This window comes from Geotrypetes seraphini, chromosome 14, assembly GCF_902459505.1.
Source record: "Geotrypetes seraphini chromosome 14, aGeoSer1.1, whole genome shotgun sequence".
In the NCBI taxonomy this organism is placed as follows: domain Eukaryota; kingdom Metazoa; phylum Chordata; class Amphibia; order Gymnophiona; family Dermophiidae; genus Geotrypetes; species Geotrypetes seraphini.
In genome coordinates, this window is record NC_047097.1 from 17,851,008 (window position 1) to 17,875,319 (window position 24,312).

The 24,312-nt window shown below is 42.7% G+C and overlaps 1 long non-coding RNA gene across 1 annotated transcript in view; it reads left to right on the top strand.

Moving 5' to 3' along the window:
• Positions 1 to 24,312, top strand: part of LOC117348073 — a 50,676-nt gene that overhangs the window by 21,590 nt on the left and 4,774 nt on the right. The window contains exons 4-5 of the long non-coding RNA XR_004536907.1: positions 23,154 to 23,309; positions 24,104 to 24,199. This is a non-coding gene — a long non-coding RNA (uncharacterized LOC117348073). The remainder of the gene's footprint in view (positions 1 to 23,153; positions 23,310 to 24,103; positions 24,200 to 24,312) is intronic.

The following is a 24,312-nucleotide window of genomic DNA, read 5'->3' on the forward strand; positions in this document are numbered from 1 at the left end:
ACTCAGTTGCTAGAGGGATTTGATCTTCCCCAAACAGATTATTTTGCTTATATGCAAGTACACCATTATATTTCTTCCTTGCCCTCTAGTTCTTTACAAGCCTCCTGCCAAGAGACATTGTCTACGGCCTTTACCATTGGCTCCCAGCTTCCTGTCCCCCTCAAGTTCCATCATCACCACTTAAAGGATGAGTTCCCTTTGTTTGACCACTCTAAATTGCGAGAGGCTTGGTCTCGTGATCTTGTTGCTGAGCTGCCCACTGATGTTCTTTTGCAGGCTGTCCGTCGACTTCCTGCCTTTCGTAAATACACCACCTTTTGGGAACAACATTTTAAGTTGATTTTTCGTTTGTATATTTCTCCTAAGAGGGCTTATCTGTCACACTTCGTAAGACTGCTACCTGTCCTCGCTGCCAGGCTCCGGAAGCGGGCTTGGGACACATGTTCTGGTCTTGCCCCTCTGTTCAAGCCTTTTGGACTGTAATTTTTGTTTTTGTGGAGAGCATTTGGAAAATTACTATTCGACGTTCCCCCTTGCTCTTATTTGGAACTGTTCCTCACTACTTCCCTCAGACCAATGGTGCTGCAGCTTTCCTCAAGTGCCCTGATTGCCCTGAAATGTATTTTGCTGAAATGGCTTGAGGCTGATGCTCCGGACTATTCCCTGTGGCGTTGCCGTATGATTACTCTTCTGATGTGGGAAAGGAGGGATGTGAAGGATCTCTCTTCTCTCCCAGGCCGCATCTTTCAGCGTACTTGGGAATCTTTTTGGACTACCTTGATTCCTTTGGCTCTTAGCCGGGTGCTTAATTGTTGATTTTGTTTTGTGATTTATTTTGTATAGAATGGCATACCTATTTCTTTGCTATATTTTTGGTACTGTGTCAAAGGGAGGTCACCCTGGATGGAGGACCTGGGGGGGGGGATTTGGTTGGGATTGTTTGGGGCGGGAGCTGATTTGTATTTGTTACCTCTGTTTTGTTGCAGTTCTATTTGCTCAATAAGATATATTTGACTATAAAATTATGAAACCTGAAATTGTGGCACCTGCTATGTTTAATGTGATGATCAATGCTGAAGTAATGTCCAAACATCTTAATGTGGCTCAGATCATTGTCCTTCCAAAGCCAGGGAAAGATCCTGCCCTCCCAGAATCATATCGTCCTGGCTCGCTCCTCAATTTTGATGTTAAACTTCTGGCGAAGATTCTGGCCAATTGTTTGGCTTGGCTGTTGCCACTCCTTCATGAGTCCCAGGTTGGTTTTGTGAAGGGTCGATCAGTGACCAAAACTTTGCGCAAAATCTTGCTCTCTTTAGAATATATCTCTAGACTTGCAATGCCTTCTTTGCTTACGCAGGTAGGGCTAGTCTCAGAGGGCCACCGCGTGAGCGGACTGCTGGGCACGATGGACCACTGGTCTGACCCAGCAGCGGAAATTCTTATGTTCTTATGTTCTTAAGGCATTCGACCGCATTCGTTGGGATTATCTATATGCTACTTTAACTAAATATGGCTTTCAGGGTCGCTTTGTTTTGGCGATACGCCCCTGCCACTCTATGGATTAATGGTTGTAATCATCTTTATTTGAGATTCATAGAGGAACCCGTCAGAGCTGTCCTATCTTCTTTATTATTCGTATTGGCCCTTGACCCGCTTCTTTGTGATATTTACTTGAACTTGGACATTAAGGGAGTTCTCCTGGGAAATCAAAGTTTTAAAGTCACTGCCTTTGAGGACGATCTTTTGGCTCTTAACAGATCCGTTTTCTTCTTTGCAGGCCCTTTTGGAGACTATTAGGGAATATGGTGAGTATGCAGGCTTCCATCTAAATCCAGTCAAATCCGAGGCTTTTCCATCCTCCTTGGTCTTGCAGGCTCAATGGGGTGACTCCTTCCCTTTACGGTAGGCTCCGGGCTCCTTTTGGAATTTGGGGGTGTATCTTTTGACCTCTAAGGCATAACTTTATTCACTTTATTACTTAGCTTTTGGCGGATACCAGGCTCAAACTTGAGGCCTGGGGTGACCTCCCTTTGACACTGATGGGCCGTATAGCTTTGATGCGCATGGTGATTTTCCTTCGTTGGCTCTTTGTTGCAAACTTTGCCACTTCGGTTGTTAAAGAAGGATCTTGCTCGGTTAAACAGTTTACTATCGCGTTTCAGCTGGAATTCCCGTTAGCTGTGAGTTCGCTTTCATTATTTGGTGGGTGGCTGGACTCAGGGGGGCCTCGGTCTCCCCGATTTAGGCCTTTACAATGAAGCCTGTTTACTCTGGCATCTGAAAGATTGGTTGCAAGATGAACACAATATACTCCTTTGGATTTTGAACGAGCTTTTTACGCACCTCATTCTTTGTCTAGTCTCTTACATTTGCCTGCTAAGGAAATTCTAGCTGTGTTTTGTGCCTGTATTCTTTTGAAATCAATGCGTGTTGTGTATGGGAGCTTGATAAGTAGATTGGGAGGGGACCCCCGAGTGACAAATCAGTTACCTCTTCATGGGAACTTAGCATTTCAGCCGGGCCGGGATAACCCTGCTTTTCTTAACTGGGCTGCTCACGGAATTTGTCTCGTGGAACACCTGTTGACTGCGGAGGGAGGTTTGAAACCCCTAAATGCTTTTGGGGATCGCTTGGGCGGGTGCTGGGGTGATACTTTCGCCTATTGTCAAGTTAAACACTATTTTCTTTCTCTTCTCAGGAACGGATCGCACAGCCGATGGGAGAGCGCCTTCGGGTTTTCTTTGAAGGAGTGGTGATCTGCTCAACTTCAGTGTCGGACTTTACTGGCCCCAAAGATGTGTCATGGATACAAGGGAGCTGGGGTCAGGACCTTCATATGGATCTTAGCCAGTGGAATATTCTGCGTGCTCTGTGGGGAGTTCCTAGCTTGATCATGGGAACGCTGTTTCGAGAGTGTTATGTTAGAGTGGTATTTAGGGCCTATTATACTCGAGTGCAATTGTATAAAATTGGGGGTATCGACTCGCCTCTCTATCTGAAATGTGGCTGGGATCCCAATACCTTTGTTCATTCCTTTTGGGATTGTTGGACAGTCCAAGTCTTTTGGCAGTCTATAGTCCATTACTTCAGGAGCTTATTTCTGAGTCCAATTGCGGGTATTGTAGAGCAATTGGTTCTGGACTTGCCTGGGGTCTTCCGTGGTCTTCCTAAGGGGAGTCCCCTATGGTGTCATAATGTGTGTCTTCATGCTCGCAAATGCATTTTGCAATCCTGGACTGCTTCTGAGCCCTCTTTTTGGAACTGGAGATCTTTGGTGCATAATTTGGCCACATGGGAGGCACGAGAGGCAGTTGGTTGCCCTCATTGAAGGCGTAGTTATCTGCTGGTTTGGGGAGTCTATTTGGCTTCTTTATCTCCTAGAGGACGTAGTCTCCTTTTGAATCCTCTTGCTTAGCTTAGTTGCTGTGCAATGCGCCCGCTTCCGGAATCGGTCACTGCAGACACCCTTTTTTTTCTCTTTCTTCCTATTGGGGAATCATTACTGAGGCTACCAAGGCCTTTGGGATGTTAGAGACCTGTTGGTCCTCTTCTGTATGTTTATATGGGGTGGGGGGGGGGAGATTGTGTTAGGGGATTTTGCTGGCTGGGTAGGGTTGGGGAGGCGGGGGGTGGGGTTTTCTACTTTTGTTTTACTAACCACAAACCCAAAAATGTTGTATTGTTGGATTTGGGTTCTTATTATTTTGCACTGTTCTTTGTTGTCTGTTGTTTTGCATTCACAATAAAAAAGATTTGAACATAAAAACTTCTCAATTTCTCTCTTGATATTGCTTGCAAGTAGCCTTGTTCCGTCTCCGCAGAGGTGGAGTCCATCCTTCCTGAATAGCTTGATCTTCCCCCAGAATGTCATCCAGTTGTGCATGAAGTGGAATCCTTCTTTATCACACCAGCACCTCATCCATGCGTTGACTGCTTGTAGCTCCGTCTGCCTATTCTCATCAGCCCTGAGTACCGGCAGGATTTCTGAGAATGCTACCCTCGGCGTTATTGTCTTCAGCTTCCTTCCTAGCTTCCAGAATTGATCTTTCAGTCCTTCGCTGCTTTAGTTCCTGTTACTCACGTTGTTTGTCTCCCCGTGGATCACCACTGCCGTAATTTCCTCTTCCATGCTGTTGAGGATCCTGTCGATGCGGCTCACTATATCTTCTATCTTGGCTCCCGGTAGGCAGGTCACCAGCCGATCCTGTTTTCCTACCGCTATGTGGCTGCCGACTTCTCTGATGATGGAGTCCCCCACGACGATTGCTGTCCTCTCTATCTTCTCTTGTCTCTCTAGCTGCAGGTCCGTGTCCTCTGTGCACTTCCATCTTCCCTCATCCTGGTGTTGGGCTTGCGCCGGACTTGTCTTCCTTGTGGTTGTCCTCCAGGTGGTCCTCACTCACTGTAGGTGTATCTTGGACCTCGCTCGCTCTTCAATCATGCTTGGCTTTACTTCGGGTAGACTTCCTGTTGCTCCACAAGACCTTTATGGCAATTGGCGGTTGCCTTTGAACATATTGCTGTGTACACATGGAATATTATTAGGCTTGGATTTCAAATGCAGTTATTAATGGATTCATTAGAGGGTAAGTCTTGTCAGACAAATCTGATCAATTTCTTTGATTGGGTGACCAGAGAATTGCATAGAGGGAATGTGGTGTATTTAGATTTTACTGGATGTGGTGTATTTAGATTTTAGCAAAGCTTTTGACAGTGTTCCATATAGACATCTAATAAATAAACTGAGTGCCCTCAGGATGGGCCCCAAAAGGGACGGGACGAGTCAAGAACTGGCTGAGTGGAAGATGACAAGAGAGTAGTGGTCAATGGAAATCGCTCTGAGGAAAGGGATGTTACCAGTGGTGTGTCTCAAGGTTCTGTTCTTGGGCCTGTTCTTTTTAACATTTTTATAAGCGATATTGCTGAAGGACTGTTATGTAAGATTTGCCTCTTTGCGAATGATACCAAATGACATTATGGTTTCCTATGTCATACCGGAAGTCTTCCATTTTGGTTCTGTTTAAAATCAGTGTGGTCGGAAAATAGGGAGGCTGAAATTTTATTCCTTCTATTAAATCTGTAAACTCGTATAAATTTCTTAATAAGTTTGTCGTATCAGGCAGTGTCTATATGGAATTCTCTTCCACTTTCTCTAAGACAAGAATCTAATTTTTCTATGTTCCGAAAATGGTTAAAAATTTTTCTGTTCAGGAAAATAGTAGTGAGCATTTTTAGGTATAGATTTTTTTTGTATTTCCAGAAAGTTGTTAAGCTTTCTTTCTTGTTGAACTCTAGATGGTAAAATGTGGTTCATAAAATTTCTTTTAATGTAACGTATCTTAGCCAGTTAAGTACCAACTCTGTCTTCGGATTACCCATAAAATAGCTGGTTTTGGATTAGGCCCAAACCTAGGGTTACCAGATTTCCTCTTTTAAAAAAAAGAGAACATCTGGTTCACCTCTTCCCGTCCCAGCCCTGCCCCCACATGAACCTCATGTCTCCTTCCCCCGAGCTCGGGGCAGGGTCTGGAGGCCCTCCAGACATGGTCCCAAATTCAGGGCCTTCCAAAACCTGGACAAACTGCCAGATTTTGGAAATCCCTCGGGGCACCTGGACAGTCCTCTAAAGTTTTCTTGGATGTCTGGGCATATTCTGTGGTACTAACCAGTTAGGTGCTGCTGAATACACATGTAATACAAATGTAAAGCTCAAATGACAACATCGCTTTTTGTTCGGTTATATTACATAATTATGTGCAAAAAATTTAGATAAGCATGGTTTCCTTAGGCTATGCAAATTTGTATTTTGAAGGTTTCTTAACCTGATCTGTTTAAAACAGTTGCACTTAGATTTAAATTCTAACAAGTTTTTCAGCTTTGTCTTGTTAGCTGGTTTGTGTTTTTGCGTACAAGTTAGCAGATATACACGTATCCCTCAGTACTCGCGGTTTCGCTTATTCGCAATTTTTCGCATGCTGACTCCTCCCCCCAAAATTACATCATGAGTAAAGTACCTGTACTGTACCGATAAAGTTTGGCGCTTACCAGCATTCACTCAGAAAACCGCTGCTTCCAAGCTTTCACCCTCAAAATTGCTGCTTCCCAGCGTTCACAGAGAAACGCTGCTTCCCAACATGCATGAAGAAAATTGCAAAGTTATTTGCGGTTTCAATAGTAAAAACGGTGGCTGTTAAACTCCTGCGAATAATATATAAAAAGTTATTCGCGGTTTTTCCGTATTTGTGGCTATGTTCCGCCCGCAACCACCGCGAATACATTGGGAGAAGTGCAGTTTGTGTGTTTACATATTTCCAAATGCAGTTGCAAAAGGTAAGTAATGGTTATGATCGTAGAGGAGCTTCTTGTGCATCGAATGACTGGAAAGTTTGTATCATAAACTTGTGCTTTTGGTATGAAATAAGTAGATTTTCATGTTGTACACTTTCTTTTAGGGGTTCTTTTATTAAGGTGTGCTAACCAATTTAGCGTTCACCAAATGCTAAGGCACCTATAGAATATAATGGATGCCTTAGTATTTAGCACGTGCTAAATTGGTTAGTGTGCCTTAACAAAAAGACTCCTTAATTTTTAATATGTTTCTTTCAGGCCTTTATCTGCCGTCATGTTTCTATGCTTAAAAGAGGGCACTTGCTGAAGTTAGAAGGGAAAAGATTCCATACAAACGTAAGGAAGTTTTTCTTCACCCAGAGAGTGGTAGAAATAGGTTACAGTAGACAAGAACAGAGCTTATTCTAGAGACCAGACTGGTCATAGCGAAGAGTACTGGGAGAAGTATATTGAGGAGGTAGTTTTTAATGGCCCGATTGGCGGAAGAGGAAGGTCTTTGCTGCTCTGCGGAAGGTCATTAGTGAGTCTAGCGACCTGATCTGTGTGGGTAGTCGGTTCCATAGCTGAGGTAGGAAATGGCTGTGGGATCGATTGTGGTCCCTATTCATAAAAGTGGTCACAGGGATGAAGCAGGAAACTATAGGCCGGTGCGTGTGCAGATCGCCGGACTTGATGGACCGAAGGTCTGATCCGGAGATGGCGCTTCTTATGTTCTTATGTTCTTATGAGCCTCACTTCAGTTGTTGGAAAAATAATGGAAGTGTTGCTGAAAGAAAGGATACTGTACTTCCTTGAATCTAATGGGTTACAGGATCCGAGGCAACATGGCTTTACAAAAGGTAAATCGTGCCAAACGAACCTGATTGAATTTTTTGATTGGGTGACCAGAGAGCTGAATCGAGGACATATGCTAGATGTAATTTACTTAGATTGCAGCAAAGCCTTTGATAGAGTTCCTCATAGGAGGCTGTTGAACAAACTTGAAGGGCTGAAGTTAGGACCCAAAGTGGTGAACTGGGTTAGAAACTGGCTGTCGGACAGACGCCAGAGGGTGGTGGTTAATGGAAGTCGCTCGGAGGAAGGAAAGGTGAGTAGTGGAGTCCCTCAGGGTTCGGTGCTGGGGCCAATTCTGTTTAATATGTTTGTGAGTGACATTGCTGAAGGGTTAGAAGGAAAAGTGTGCCTTTTTGCAGATGATACCAAGATTTGTAACAGAGCAGACACCGAAGAGGGAGTGGAGAATATGAAAAAGGATCTGCAAAAGTTAGAGGAATGGTCTAATGCCCGGCAACTAAAATTCAATGCAAAGAAATGCAGAATAATGCATTTGGGGACTAATAATAGGAAGGAACCGTATATGCTTGGAGGAGAAAAGCTGATATTCACGGACGGGGAGAGGGACCTTGGGGTGATAGTGTCCGAAGATTGAAAGGCGAAAAAACAGTGTGATAAGGCAGTTTACTACTGCCAGAAGGATGCTGGGCTGTATAAAGAGAGGCGTAGCCAGTAGAAGGAAGAAGGTGTTGATGCCCCTCTACAGGTCATTGGTAAGGCCCCACTTGGAGTATTGTGTTCAGTTTTGGAGACCGTATCTGGCGAAGGACCTAAGAAGACTTGAAGCGGTCCAGAGGAGGGTGACGAAAATGATAGGAGGCTTGCGCCAGAAGACGTATGATGAGAGACTGGAAGCCCTGAATATGTATACCCTACAGGAAAGGAGGGACAGGGGAGATATGATTCAGACGTTCAAATACTTGAAGGGTATTAACGTAGAACAAAATCTTTTCCAAAGAAAGGAAAATGGTAAAACCAGAGGACATAATTTGAGGCTGAGGGGTGGTAGATTTAAAGGCAATGTTAGGAAATTCTACTTTACGGAGAGGGTGGTGGATGCCTAGAATGCGCTCCCGAGAGAGGTGGTGGAGAGTAAAACTGTGACTGAGTTCAAAGAAGCGTGGGATGAACACAGAGGATCTAGAATCAGAAAATAATATTAAATTGAACTAAGACCAGTACTGGGCAGACTTGCATGGTCTGTGTCAGTATATGGCCGTTTGGTGGAGGATGGGTACGAAGGGCTTCAATGGCTGGGAGGGTGTAGATAGGCTGCAGTAGGTTTTAACGGAGATTTCGGCAGTAGGAACCCAAGCACAGTACTGAGTAGAGCTTTGGATTCTTGCCCAGAAATAGCTAAGAAGAAAAAATAAAAAAAATTTAAATTGAATCAGATTGGGCAGACTGGATGGGCCATTTGGGTCTTTATCTGCCGTCATCTACTATGTTACGCCGTACTCATTTGGAGGGATCTCTCTGCGGGAATGCTGAGTCTTTGTTCTGCTTTGGAGCGGAGGGGGCGGTTAGGGGTGTATAGGTGTAGCTTGGATGCTATGATGGCTGGAATTATTTGATAGAATCTCTTGTGGATTTGAAGATGCATCGCTTTTTGACTGGTAACCAGTGAGCTGCATAGAGCGCTGGAGTAATGGGTTATAGGGGAAAGCACCCATCAGGAATTCAAGACAAGGTTGGATAAGTTCCTACTGGAACAGAACCATACGCAAGTAAGGCTACACTCAAATAGGGCACTGGTCTTTGACCTAAGGGCTGCCGCGTGAGCGGACTACTGGGCACGATGGACCACTGGTCTGACCCAGCAGTAGCAATTCTTATGCTCTTAAACACTACATTAAAATATCCAGGTTTTTTAATGGGCGAGCAGAGTGAAGAGAGGCAAATGGCACATGTTCTGTATCTCAAAACCTAGAGCTGGAAGGAGAAAACTGGTGTCATTTAGAAGTTCTGGATGAAATACGCTAAAACAGTGTGGCTTTGCTGTGCGTATAGCTCCATGCTCTAAGCCCCCCCCCCTTCCCCCCGGAGTTATAAGAAATACTGTGTTGAGTGACTAACCAACTGAGGGATCCTTCAATGATTGTGAATGGGATTCCATTTTGCTTGCATTTTGCCATTTTTGGAATCAAGGGTCAAATATACTTAGAAACAGGTCTAGCGTTGGAGGCACCAAAATGAGTGTTGGCCAGTAAATCACTTTCCTCCCCCCCCCTTTTTTTTTTTTTACAACATTATAGCGTGGTTTTTAGCGCCGGCTGTGGTGGTTACAGCTTCAGTGCTCATAGAATTCCAATGAGCATCGGAGCTGTTACTGCCACAGCCAGCAGCTAAACACCGTGCTACGGTTCTGTAAAAGGGGGAAGGGTGGGGGGTTGATTGTTCCACAGAAAAGTAGTTTGTATCTATATCTATAGAGAGAGAATGAATATGAGAATGACAGACAGACTTTACCTCGTATTTCTAAGGCTTATTTGGCGTCAACTAGAAATTTTGCATTTCTTTACCTTGTCCCAGGTTTATAAAACAGTCTATCATTGAGGTTGAGAGAGGAGAAATCTTTAAAAAATATATAAAAGAGATTTTAAGGCTCATTATTTTCAGTTCGCTATTTAAGTTCAGCTGACTGAATTCCTTTCTTACAACCTGCATTGCATAGTATATATGTGCTAGAAAGTATTATTATTATGTGTTATTATTTTAAATTTGTCTATGTCTGACTTTTTTTTTTTTTCTCTTAATGGAGTTCCTTTCATTGGATTATTTTGTAGACCGCTTTGTTCTTATTTGTAGTGTAGATGGTATAGAAAGAGGTTTAATAACAAACATATCAAATCCCATTACTCTTACTGCTATTTGTGGGTTGCCGGAAGGGGTTCGTGTTTGTTGGTGGGGGGATTGCGCTTGTTGGGGGCCATCCCAGCCATTTTTGACAGGTCTGCCTGTCTCCATTTTTATTTTTTTTTTAATGGGGCAGATATTTTGCATGTGCAACACAAAATATCTGTGCCATGGGAAAAAAAAAAGAATAAAAAAGAAAGGCAGGCCTGTCAAAAAACCTGCAGACCTGTCGGTAACTTAGTTACCCTATAATAGTATAGATATTTAACCATTTAATTCTATTGGCTGCCACTACGTTACCCACTTTCCATATAAAGCAGCTTATAAGTTTTTAACCCATTCACTATTGATAACTTAAATGTGAATTTTTTGTGTTAAACCTTCAGAATGTGCTAACCACCAGCCAATTTCATAAAGTGCTTTTCTTTGTGCAATAAATAAGCTTCTACAATTTTTCTTATTCAAAAGTTCAGGTTTTCAAATATTTTTTTTTTTTTTAACTTTTTACTTTCATGCTTGTTGATTGCATGAGTTGCTACTAGTTGATCTTAAACCATCGCATAGGGACTTTTCAATCTTTCCCCAAAAGAAGGGAAAAGTTCCCTTGGACTGGAAAACTGCTAACGTCATTCCGCTCCAAAAAAAGGGATGCAGGTCAGAAGCTGAAAATTACAGACCGGTGAGTCTCACATCAATAGTGTGTAAACTTATGGAGACGTTGATTAAAAACAGATTGGATATGATTCTGGATGACGAAAGGCTGAGGGATCCCCACCAGCATGGTTTTACGAAGGGAAGGTCTTGTCAATCCAATCTGATAAGCTTCTTCGACTAGGTAATAAAACAACTGGATAGGGGAGAGTCCCTGGATATAGTGTATTTGGACTTCAGTAAAGCCTTTGATAGTGTCCCACACCGTAGGTTATTGAACAAAATGAATACAATGGGACTAGGAGAAACATTGACTGCATGGGTTAAAGACTGGCTCAGTGGTAGACTTCAGAAACGTCGGAAGTGACCAGTGGAGTGCAGCAGGGCTCGGTCTTGGGTCCGATACTATTTAATATCTTTGTATGAGACCTACCCCAGGGACTTCGAAGTAAAATTACATTATATGCCGATGACGCTAAGCTATCTAACGTAGTGGACATCACAACCGTGCCCGACAATATGAGGCAGAATGGGACCTGGGTGTAATCATTAGTGAAGATATGAAGACTACCAATCAAGTGGAGAAAGCTTCAACCAAAGCTAGACAAATGCTGGGTTGCATCTGAAGAAGTTTCGTCAGCTGAAGTTATAATGCCATAGTTATAATGCCATTGTACAGGTCCATGGTGAGACCTCATCTGGAGTACTGTGTTCAGTTTTGGAGGCCGCATTATCAAAAGGATGTGAAGAGGATGGAGTCAGTTCAGCGAATGGCAACTAAGATGGACTCAGGGCTCAAGGATCTCCCATATGAAGAACGTCTAAGCAGGCTGCAGTTATATTCTCTCGAAGAACGCCGAAAGAGGGGAGACATGATAGAGACGTTCAAATATCTTACAGGCCATATTAAGGTGGAGGAAGATATCTTTTTCCTTACATGTCCCATGGCAACAAGACAAGAGGGCATCCGCTCAAACTCAAGGATGGGAGACTTCATGGTAACATCGGGAAATACTTCTTCACCAAAAAGGTGGTTGATCGTTGGAATAGTCTTCCATGTCAGGTTGTCAAGGCCAGCAATGTGCTCAACTTCAAGAGACGATGGGATAAACATGTAGGTACACTCCGGGAAAATGCTTAGGGGGCGGGTTCTTTTATGGGGAAGGTTCTTTGAGTGGGCAGACTTGTTGGGCCGACGGCCCTTTTCTGCCGTCATACTCTGTTTCTATGTTATCTGCTCCGACATGTTTCGCCAAAGGCTTTATCAAGACGAAGTCCCCCTTCATTGTTGCTTATTTGAATATCTGAACTTTTGAAAATGAAAAATTTTAGAAGCTCATTTATTGTAACTGTATTGAAGAAACTTTATAAATAGGACATGGAAATAAGGCATTTTTGGGAGGATTAAACCCCTTTCCTCAGGTCAGGACAGGATACCATAACAGCAATATACCTGTTCTGAAGAAAGATTTGGCCTCTGAAAGCTAATTGAAAAATGGATTAGTCCAGTAAAATGGTATTTTCTTATTTCTCATTATTTGTTTTGTTTTATTTCTGTTTGTTAATTTGGAAAGTGGTGATTGTTATGTATCAGTTTTTTCAAATTTACATCTACTGTCTTTATATTTTGCACAGTATTAGGGAACATGTGTCACTGTTTCTGTGGTGGTGTGGTGTTGCATTGTATGCAGAGTCTGGTTTCTTGGCGGTTCAGTTTTTTTGTCTACATATTTCTATTTTTAGTTTGTTTATCCCATATTGGGCAAGGGTGTATTTCTATTCTGTGTGTATGAAAAGGACTTAGTTTTCAGTTGGCATTGACTACAGGATTAATTGACTCTGCGGGATCTGGCTTGTTTTACAATGTATGTGTTGGTGTTCTAGTGCTCAGTGTTTAAGATGCTGCCTTTTCCTCAGTACACTCTTGTTGCACGATATGTGGATTGTTACTAAAAATCATATTTTTCATATAGATGGGGGGGGTCAAAGAATGATGGGCCCTGGGTGTCACTCATGCTAGGTACACCACTGGTCCAGAGTCAAGTTCTTAAAATTACCTGAAAACTTCAGAATTCATAAGACATTTTTGCACTAGACTGCATTTTACATCATTTATGTAAATCTCTGACATAAATCTGAAGAAAGACATTCTTTCTTGCATTAAGTGGATTTTGAAAGTCAAATATTCCTTCTTTGTAGGTCAAATAGAACATTCTAAACACTTACTTTTGATCAGCAACTTTTTGTTCAGCTTGAGAGAAGCTTCACATTTTCACATTCAGCCCAATTCTTCAACTTTTTGTGCACTTTATAATGAGGAACTCGTGGAAGTGAAAACCAACAAGCTGGCACCATCTCAATAGACTAACCTAACACTTTAGTGATTAGCTTTTGAAGCTGAATTCTCCTCAAGTAAGTGCAATAAACCCCCAAAAAACAAAATGAAGAAAACTGAGAAGCATGATACCGGAGATGGTTATTGGGGCATCTGACTGAAAGAGAAAGGCTAGGAAGGGAATATATAGCCATGTGCTCAGAAGGAGGCCAGATAGATGTCACACACTTATCTTCCCTGTTTAAAGAAAAGACTTGGGGCTAGATTCACTAAGGACACCGATAATGTCCCGACCACTTTGCGATCCGATTGTTCCCTGACCCGATTCACTAACCTTGGAGCTCAGCAATCTCCGATCCGATCCACGCATGCAAATGAGGGGGAACGTCATGCAAATGTAGGCAGGCAGCGATTCACCAAACAAATCTGGAACACCGACTGGGCTGGCCAATCAACAAAAGAAGCGACTGCTGGGCACCAGTCGCTCATGTGCTTTCCGACTGCATTTCCTGCTCTCCTGCCCCGACTCTTCTCTCTGCCCTGAATCTCTCTTGAGCCCCGACTCGCCACCCTGCTTTTGCCCCAAATCTCTTAAATGTCTTCACACAGTGGCAATCTGCTTCTCCCCAGTTTCTCCTTTCTGTTCCATTGCCTTTAAGTTCTAGCTTCACTATTGCCTCCTCGACCAGCCGCCCTGATCTCGACCCGACTCTGCTATCGCCGCCCCGATTCTCCTGCCCTTCCCCGCAGGTTTAAAGCGGGTTAAAACCACGGGCTCATGAAAAAGTTAAAAACAAAAAACTGAGGGCCAGCGCATTTGCAGACCATCTTGAGATGGTCTGTGAATGTGTCGGGACCGCTGGAGAGCGATCCGTGCGGTTGGTTGGGGGTGTGAGTCTTATTGTTCTCATTTGCATGTGGACGATTCATGAATCAGCCACCCGGTCACGGATCGGATCCGATCCATGGCCTCAGTTAATCTAGCCCTTGGTTCTAATGGAGGGAGTGACAAAGATAAGGATGATCTAATACTCCACTATCACAGGAAAAAAGCTTTTTTTATTGTTAAGAAAAGGTGATTTCAGAAAGCCTGTGTTAATCAAGAGAAAAATTAAGATTCTTCCTGTAATTTAGGGGGCAGTGTTTACCATTTTTCTATCTTACACCACATTTTTTCAATTAACACCATCCCAGATGTTCCATATTTCCCTTTCTTGTGGACATTTCCTTTCATGTGGATCAAGGATTAACTGTAATTTACATTACATTACATTAGTGATTTCTATTCTGCCATTACCTTGCGGTTCAAGGCGGATTATAAAAGGAGTTATCTGGCCATTTCCAGAGGAATTGAAGAGTAAAGCCGGTTGCTTCAGAGAATTGGGACAAGTCTTGAGGTGTTAGTTTGTCTTCAAGGATTTCTTGAATAGCATATTTCTTTTCTGGACGATTTGTAGTCTGGGGTCGTTATCTGTAAATTGGAGAGTTGGTAGTCTAGTTTTGCTGCTTGTGTGGCTAGAAGGCCATCGTACAGTTTTTTTCGTTTGACGTCTCTGGGGGATGCGTGAATGGTTTGTGGGTTCTCCTATGTCTGGTAGAGATAGTTTGGATTAGGCGGTTGTTTAGGTAGGCTGGGCTGTCTCTGTTTATGGTTTTAAATAGTAGGCAGTAGAATTTGAATAGTATTCTTGCTTGTATTGGGAGCCAGTGTGAGTCGAGGTATGCCACTGTGATGTGGTTGTGCTTCCTCAGTGAATAGATAAGTCTTACTGCTGTGTTTTGAACTGTTTGTAGTTGTTTTATCATGGTTGTAGGGCAGGGGAGATAGAGGATGTTGCAGTAGTCTAGAGAAGACCTAAGACTAGGGACTGGACCAAGAGCTGGAATTGTGTTCTGTCGAATTTTTGAACTTCCCTCAAGTTTCTCATGATCTTGAATGATTTTTGTATTGTTTTGTTGATTTGTGGTTGCATGGTACAGCATCTGTCTTATTGTCATTCCTAGAAGTTTTAGAGTGAATTGTATTGGGTATGTGATTGAGTTTATTACTAGATTTGTTATGGCTGGGGTTTTATTATTTTCAAGAAGAATGAATTTTGTCTTGTCTGGGTTCAGTTTCAGTTTGTGATTTTTCATCCATGTTGTTACTGTTTCAAGTATCCTGTGTAGTGAGTCTGTCATGGAGGACATTGGTTGGTCAAAAGGAAGGAGCATGGTGATGTCATCTGTATAGCTATAGGAGGTCAAGCCTAATTTGTCCAGGCAGGTGCCGGGGGATACAGTGTAGAGATTGAAAAGAGTTGGGGACAGTGGAGATCCTTGGGGTACACTGCAGGGGTTGGACCATGGTCAGGGCAGGATTAACCAATAGGCCAAGTAGGCACGTGCCTAGGGGGGCCTGATGAAGGAGGGCATCAACATTGTTTTTTCCAAATGGCGATGGGCCTCTCCAGCTTTGACCGGCAACGTGGGCTCCACCCCAATCGGCAATGCAGCCCCCCATTGACGGAAAGTAAGACAAGCAAGCAATGTGGGTAAGAAAGGCAACAGGAACTGTAATTGTGCAAGCGGTGCTGCTTGCCCAAAGCATCCCTCTGACGCAGCTTCCTGTTTCCACCTGGGCGCATGGTGGGGTGGGGCAGGGCAGGGGGCCCAGTGTACTCATGTGCCTAGGGGCCCTCGACGAATTAATCCTGCCCCGACCATGGTTCTGATTTTTCTTTGTTCAACTTTACTCTGTAAGTTCTGGATTGTAGGGATCCTTGTAACCATGTGTGTACCTTATCTGTGATTCCTATTGTATCTAGTATTTGTAGTAGGATGTTATGGTCTACCAAGTCGAATGCTGCGGTGAGATCCAGTTGTATAATCAGCATTTTTCTACCTGTGCTGAGGTGTTGTCTAGCTGTGTCCAGGAGGAAACCTAGTAGTGTCTCTGTGCTGTAATTGGTTCAGAAACCAGACTGTGTAGGGTGAAGTATGTTGTGGTCTTCTAGATAGTTAGTGAGGAGTTTGGCTACTAGGCCTTCCATTAGTTTGACATAAAGTGGTATTGAGGCTATGGGTCTATAGTTGGATGGTTGATCTGTTGCTCCTTTAGGGTCTTATAGGATCGGGGTGATGACGATTTCGCTGAGGTCTTGTGGGAAAAGGCCATCTGCAAGCATGGTTTGTATCCATTGTAAGAGGAGAGCGTGAAATTTGATACTGGAGGATTTTAATAGGTATGGAGGGCAGTGGTTGAGATCGCAGGCTGCGTTGCTATAATTTTTGTAGAATTTGTTAAGGTCGGATCATTGTATAGTGGGGAAGTGTGACCAAGTTCTGTTTGCCGCAGCTGATTCTTTTTCTGTGGGGGGAGCATTGTGATCTCTTCTAGGTGGGTTGGGGTTCCGGTGAGGGTAGTACTGGCAGTTGTAATTTTGTTTTTAAAGTATTCAGCTAAAAGGGTGGCTGAAGGGGGAGGGATGTCATTGGCCAGATAGGGTTTGGTGTCTGTGAGTTCTTTTAGTATTTGGAATAGTTTTTTTGTGTCTTGGGTTTCTTTTAGGTTGGTGTAGTGTGCCTTTCTTTTAGTTTTAGCTTGTATTGTTGGTTTAGTTTTCTCCATGCTGTTTTCGTGGGTTCTTGGTTGTTCTTTCTCCATTTTCTTTCTAGTCGTCTGCATTGTCTGTTGAGTAGGAATAGTTTGTTGTTGAACCATTTGTCTGATCGTCTGCTAATTCTTGTTTTTATTGGAGCTAGCTCGTCTAGGGTAGCTGTGTTTATCCTGCACCATTGTGAGATGAAGTCCATGGGGTTGCATTCTTGGATTTTTGCGTCTGTTTTAGTCCAGAATTTGGAGGGGTCGATGTATTTACGTGAGTTGTAGGTTGATATTTTGGGTTTTGGTTTGGTTTTGTCTTTGGTCCAGTTGATGTTGAAGGACTATGTGTAGTGGTCTGACCAGAGGGATCGAGACCACTTTCCATTTGATGTTTGAATCACTGGCAGTAAGGGCTGTTGGGTCATGAAGGCTGCGATGTCTAGTTGGTGACCTTTCTCTTTTTTTTTTTCTTTTTTTTTTAATATTTATTTATCTTTTTCAAATGAAATCACAAGTATCCACTTGTTACAGTAATACAGAGTATACCATAAAAGAAAAGTTCCCAAGGTTATAAAGAACTCAAAGCTAATGCTAAGGTAAAGCTAATCACAATTTAGGAATCCTTGAGAATTATATATAAAAATTAATCATAACCTTAAACACTTAATTAGCCCTCAAGAAGATATGGAGAAGCAATTTATAAAAGACAAGGAGGTCTTAAGAAAAATCACAATTGTCAAAAGAAATGGCTTAACGTGCTTTCACGGGCCTAATTTTCTTAATGTCCAAAAAGGTTCGAAGGAGCTCAGGAAGGAAAAAGACATATTTAATTCCAGTGTATCTTACTAAGCATTTACAGGGGTAACTTAATACAAAAGCAGCTCCCAGGGCTTTAACTTCTTCTCTCATTAGTAAGAACAGTTTCCTCCGATCTTGAGTAGATTTTGTAACGTCGGGGAATATCCAAATTCTCTGACCCAGGAATAAACTCTGAACATGTCGGAAGAATATTTTCAGTATAGCATTAAGGTCTTGTTAAAAAAACAAAAGATATTATCAAAGTACCCTGATATTCTATTTCTTCCTGGGAGTTTTCTAAGATATCAGTTAAGTTATTTAAATCCAAAGGTTGTGATCCGGCAGCCTTTGCGTCTTGTGGTGAAGAACCAACTTTCTTAGGAAGATAGTATATCCTATTTATAGGTGGAATTGAGTCCTGAGGAAATTTTTAAATTTTCAATAAGGTATTTTTTAAACATGTCCAATGGAGAGGTAACTGAAGAGTTCGGAAAATTCAAAATTCTAAGATTAAGTCTTCGGTTATGGTTTTCAAGTTGTTCAATTTCCTTTGAAAGAAAAGTATTTCTTTCGTAAATGTTGCGGTAAGATTTTGAAGTGAAGCAATTTCTTTATTGACTTGGTCAAACTTTGGTATCAGATTGAATATTACGCACAGAGACTGTAAGATCATCCAATTTACTCACTATCGTTGAGATCTCACTGGCAGTTTTAATGGAAGCAGCTTCTAACTTCTGGAGCACTCGCCAAATGCCGTCTAAAGTCACCTTTGAGGAGTGGATATCATCCGCTTCTACCACTGTTGATTCTCTGGCGCTCAAACCAGCGTGAGGCCCTCCTCTGTGTGAAGCTGTCGGACTCATCAGGTCCTCAGAGCTCACGCTCTCGACGTCTGCTGACACTGGAATAGGTGGCAGTCGGTTTGCCGGAGGGGAGAGTGAGATCTCAAGTCCCACTGCTCCGGTGGCTCCTTCCATCGGAGTCATCGCTGGGTTCCTGCTCCCTTCAATATTGGCAAGAGAGCTTGTAAAGAAGTGCTCCATCGACTTCTTTCCTGGTGTAGGAGGGTCCATCCGGACAAAACCCTAACGTTTGGTGTGAGTCATGTTTGGCAGACTAAAAGTCTGGGATAGTAAGGTAATAATTGTAAGAATCGACGGAGCTCAACTAAAAAGCTGTTATCACGCCACCGCCATCTTGCTTCCTGCCCCTGGTGACCTTTCTCATGTGTAGTTTGTGGATCTAAAATCTTGTATGTTAGGGCTTCGAGGAATGACAGTAGGTTTTCTACTTGTTTGGAGGATTGGTCTTCGAGATGGAAGTTTAGGTCTCCTAGGATTAGGTTGTAAGTTGCCATTAGTGAGTTTTGGTATATAAAATCTTCAAATTTTGGTCTTGCTGTGTTTCAATCAGATTTTAGAAAATCTGGAACACTTCACAGTTAAAAAAAGACTATTCCTTCCAAAGTATACCATTCCGTTAAATATTTGGAAAGAAAAATATTGTGATATCGTAAAGTTCTAAATGAATATTATCCAATAGTATTATTACAGCATTGCAAAACAGGATGTGCACAGATAGGGGTAAATGGGAAACCATTAGAAGGGAAGGCCCTAGAACTCAACAAATGCTGCTACTTTTTAATTTGCATCTTTTTATTAGAAAATCACCAATTAATATGAGCAAGCAAAAAAAAGTCTGCATGATATTCATCACTATTTAGCTGGTCAGGAATGGCCTCTGGCTGGCTAAATAGAACTAGGGCCCATGTGCTCAAAACTCACCGTGCCTTTAACGATCAACACTAAACTAGTTTTAAACAATTTAGCATTATAAGAACATAAAGATTGCCTTACTGGGTCAGACCGAAGGTCCATCAAGCACAGTACCCTGTTTCCAACAGTGGCCAACCCAGGTCCCAAGTACCTAATTAGATCCCAAGTAGCAAAATAGATTCTATGCTGGTTATTGATTTTCCCAAAGTCCATCTCAATAATGGCCTATGGACTTCTCTGTTAGGAAATTATCTAAACCTTTTTTAAACCCTGCTCAGCTAATTGATTTCACCACATTCTCTGGCAGTTAATTCCAGAGTTTAATTACACGTTGTGTGAAGGAATGTTTTCTCCAATTTTTTTTAATTCTACTACTTAGTAGCTTCTTCACATTTCCCCTAATCCTAGTATTTTTGGAAAACATGAACAAGTACTCCACTCGGTATTTTATAGACCTCTATCATATCACCCCTGAGTCATTTCTTATCCAAGCTGAAGAGCCCTAGCCACTGTAGCCTTTTCTCATAGGGATTCATCCCATCCCTTTAATCATTTTTATATCCCTTTTCTAAATGCACTATATCTTTTTTTGAGGTACGGAGACCAGAGCTGCACACAGTATTCGAGGTGCGGCCATACCATAGAGCGATATAAGAGCATTATAACATTTTCATCTTTGTTTTCCATTCCGTTCTTGGTAACTCCTAACATTTGATGCCCAAAATGGCTAACTGTGATCTTCTCTGTGGTTTATAGCAGCCTCCGATAATTGTTTGTAAATTGATTACAGCGATCTCATCAGGATTAAAATGGGCACTCTGACGATTGCCCAGATGATGCACAACATGAAGAGCCAGCCTTTAAGGATCCAAAATTTGTGACAGGTCAGGAAGTGATGGTAGCATTGAAACATGTTTGTTAGAAGCTTATACAGGCAGGTCTGAGCTGCTGATTGCATGTGGAAGTTCATAAAAATACTTTTATGGGATTGGGGTCCACATAATGTACGCATGTGTAATGAGCGTGTCTCATAGAAACATAGAAATAGACGGCAGATAAGGGCCCACGGCCCATCTAGTCTGCCCACCTTAATGTCCCTCCCCTACCTTTGCCCTGTGAATAGATCCCATGTGCCGATCCCATTTGGCCTTAAAATCAGGCACGCTGCTGGCCTCAATCACCTCTAGTGGAAGACTATTCCAGTGATCAACCACTCTTTCAGTGAAAAAGAATTTCCTGGTGTCACCTCGTAGTTTCCCGCCCCTGATTTTTAACGGATGCCCTCTTGTTGTCGTGGGACCCTTGAAAAAGAAGATATCTTCCTCCGCCTCGATGCGGCCCGTAAGATACTTGAACGTCTCGATCATGTCCCCCCTCTCTCTGCGCTCCTCGAGCGAGTATAGCTGTAATTTGTCAAGCCGTTTTTCGTATGGTAGATCCTTGAGTCCCGAGACCATCCGGGTGGCCATTCTTTGCACCGACTCCAGTCTCAGCACATCCTTGCGATAATGCGGCCTCCAGAATTGCACACAGTATTCCAGGTGGGGCCTCACCATGGATCTATACAATGGCATAATGACTTCCGCCTTACGACTGACGAAACCCCTTCGTATGCAGCCCATGATTTGTCTTGCCTTGGACGAAGCCTGCTCCACTTGATTGGCAGACTTCATGTCCTCACTGACGATTACCCCCAAGTCTCGTTCTGCTACCGTTTTTGCTAGGATCTCGCCATTAAGGGTATAAGACTTGCATGGATTCTGGCTGCCCAGGTGCATAACTTTGCATTTTTTGGCATTGAAGTTGAGTTGCCATGTCCTAGACCATCGCTCCAGTAGGAGTAGGTCGTGCATCATGTTGTCGGGCACTGAATCTTCGTCTGTTGTGCATTTGCCCACTACATTACTCAGTTTGGCGTCATCGGCGAATAATGTTATTTTACCTCGAAGCCCTTCTGCCAAGTCTCTTATAAAGATGTTGAATAGGATTGGGCCCAAGACTGAGCCCTGTGGTACTCCACTAATCACCTCCGTCATTTCGGAGGGGGTGCCGTTCACAACCACCCTTTGGAGCTTACCTCCAAGCCAGCTCCCAACCCATTTCGTCAATGTGTTACCTAATCCTATAGAACTCATCTTGCTCAGTAACCTGCGGTGTGGTACACTATCGAATGCTTTGCTAAAGTCCAGGTACACGATGTCCAGGGACTCCCCAATATCCAGCTTCCCCGTTACCCAGTCAAAGAAGCTGATCAGGTTGGATTGGCAGGATCTCCCCTTAGTAAATCCATGTTGTCGGGGATCCCGTAGATTCTCCTCATCCAGGATCTTATCTAATTGGTGTTTGATTAGAGTTTCCATTAGTTTGCTCACTATCGATGTTAGACTCACTGGTCTGTAGTTTGCTGTCTCAATCTTTGAGCCTTTCTTGTGGAGTGGAATGACGTTAGCCATCCTCCAGTCCAACGGGACGCTGCCTGTACTAAGGGAGAGGTTGAAGAGCGCGGACAGTGGCTCCGCCAAGACATCACTCAGCTCCCTAAGCACCCTGGGGTGCAGGTTGTCCGGCCCCATTGCTTTGTTAACCTTGCATGCATATTAAAGAAAAAGCATATATATCTTGCGTTTTCACATTTGCATGCTTTGTTGTTAGCTCTTTGTCCCTTGCCTCTTAGGATGTGCGCAAAAGATACACTACCAAAAGGCATGCCTATGGTTGACGCTCATTCGTCTCTGCAATGTAGCTATTCTACATATGTGTAATTCACTTTCTTCTACGACTGATTGGATGGGGGGGAGGACCTCTGTTTAACTCATTTGCATGCAAAGTTGTTTGAACATCGATCACTGTATTAAGATCTGATGAGATACCAGCACCACAGCGACCCACGGGATTTTAATGGCTATTTTAGAGCATCTGGCTCTAAGCCCACTAACCACCAATATTCAATGGGCAATAGGGCTATCTCCAGCTGAATGTCCCGGTCACCGGCTATGTTGCGCAACACAGCTGGCTAGTGCCAATATTCATTGGCTGATGGCTAAGTCTAGTAGCCAGATATACCCACATAAATAGCTGATCTATCTTTGACCACTATGCTTTAGCTAGTCAGCAGATGAATATTGGCTTGGCCGGCTATGTCAACTATGGCTGAACTTAGAAGACCACAAATTCAATGCCAGGTTTGCCGCCAACCATGGCAAGTAGCCAGGCTGCCTCCCAAGCTCTGAATATTGGCCCTTGGGGAGACCTGTACGAGCTTTCCGGTCTACCCAACAAAGTGACCAGAGTTGAATCTCAAGTTTTGCATAATTTCATTATGAAATTAACATTCAGTGATTCTCCCTAAGACAAAAGAAGGCCAAGCATGCCTCTAATTTTAGCAGCTTTGCGAGACACATCTTGTCTTCTAGATGGGTCAGTACCCTCTAATGACTGGGTTTCCAGTTTCAGCTTACCATGACATCTGAAAACTTGTTAATCAACAAAAACGCAGTCTTGCTTTCTGAGTTCTCTACTATACAGAATTTGCAAAACTGACCCTAGAAGTTATAAAATCAGAAGGGAACTCTTCAATGTATTTATTCTATTGTGAACTGACTGAAGGTTTTACTCAGTATGAAAATATAAGTTTAGAGTTACCATATAGCTCCAGATAAATGACGACAGATCGAGACATCGGGTTTTACTTGCATTGCTTTCATTGGAAGTAAAACCCAGAATTATAAAAGGGCAGTACTACTCTCCAGAATAGACCAATGCATGTGATCCTTCCATCGTAACCGTCGGAGATCATACAGATGTCATCCAGCCTCCTGAAATCCTTCACCTTTGTTTGTATTTCTTTAGACAAACTTTGAATTCTTCCTCTTGTTTTCCTAGCATTTTGAAATGTTGTTTGTCTTACTTGCTGTTTTCTAACCCTTTGCCTCTAATTGACCCTTAAGGTTATGTCCACTTCCGCCAACAGTATCCAGAGCTCTTTGAGAACATTCACACAGAGGCTGTGCGTAGCACGATTGAAGCTGGATACCCCGGCGTTGAGTCCAATCGAGACGAGTATGGCCAGGTGATCCTCCTCTTCGACATTGAGAACTGGGACTAAGAAGAGATCACGTTTGATGAGGTGGGTCACTTGTTTATTCTTGCCACTTCGTATGTCATTAAGGTGTCAATGTAAATAGCTTTGTTTCAGCTTCACCAGTCCCCTCCATTTATGTCCTTTCTGAGTTAATGTATAGATGTGATCAGGTAAATGGCAATGTGGTGTCACAACAGAAAAATATGGTTTAATGTGCCTAATATAATTCCGTATGCATCCTGTAGGACTCTTCGATCTAGTAATCAAAATCTCCTCATCATCCCCTCAATAAGAGAACTCTTCTACGACACTACTCGCACATCTATTTTCTCTGTTACAGCTCCCACTTTGTGGAATGCCCTTCCTGCCGATCTTCGCTTAGAAAACTCATTAGATACATTTAAAATCAAACTCAAAACTTTCCTATTTAAAGACGCCTATACCTTGTAAACCCTGATTTTAACAACCATTGTTCCTCTTTCGTAATACCTCAATGACAATCAAAATGCATCTTTTGATGTACCCCCCCCCCCCCGTATCCAATTGTACTTCCTTTCCCATTTTGCCTCTCTTTATTTTTATTTTCCATCTCAATGTATTTATAAACTCTCCTCTCTCCTTGTTTCCCTTTCGTATCATGTACGTAAATGCGTAAGTGCTTCCCTCCTTTTAGCTTAGCCATGTTTTTATTTTAAGTTTTATAATTTTTATATTTTATTTTATTGTTAACCATTTAGATACTTGTATGATAAACGGTATATCAAAAATAAAGAAACTTGAAGAAACTTTAATGTTACACCCACATCTCTGAGACGCATGTTTATTTTATGTTACCACAGGTTTTTGTCCACGGAGAAGATTTGGAAACCTTTTTTAGGAGATTGATCCTGATATCATGCCAGCAGATTTTGGAGGCAACATGCTAAAATATGATGGTAAAATCATTGCTGACAAGCTCTTTGGAACCTCTGAATCTACCATCTTTTAATAGCCAAAATGTTTCCTATACCAATTTAGTGGCTTCACGTGCACTTCCAAAAAAATGTAC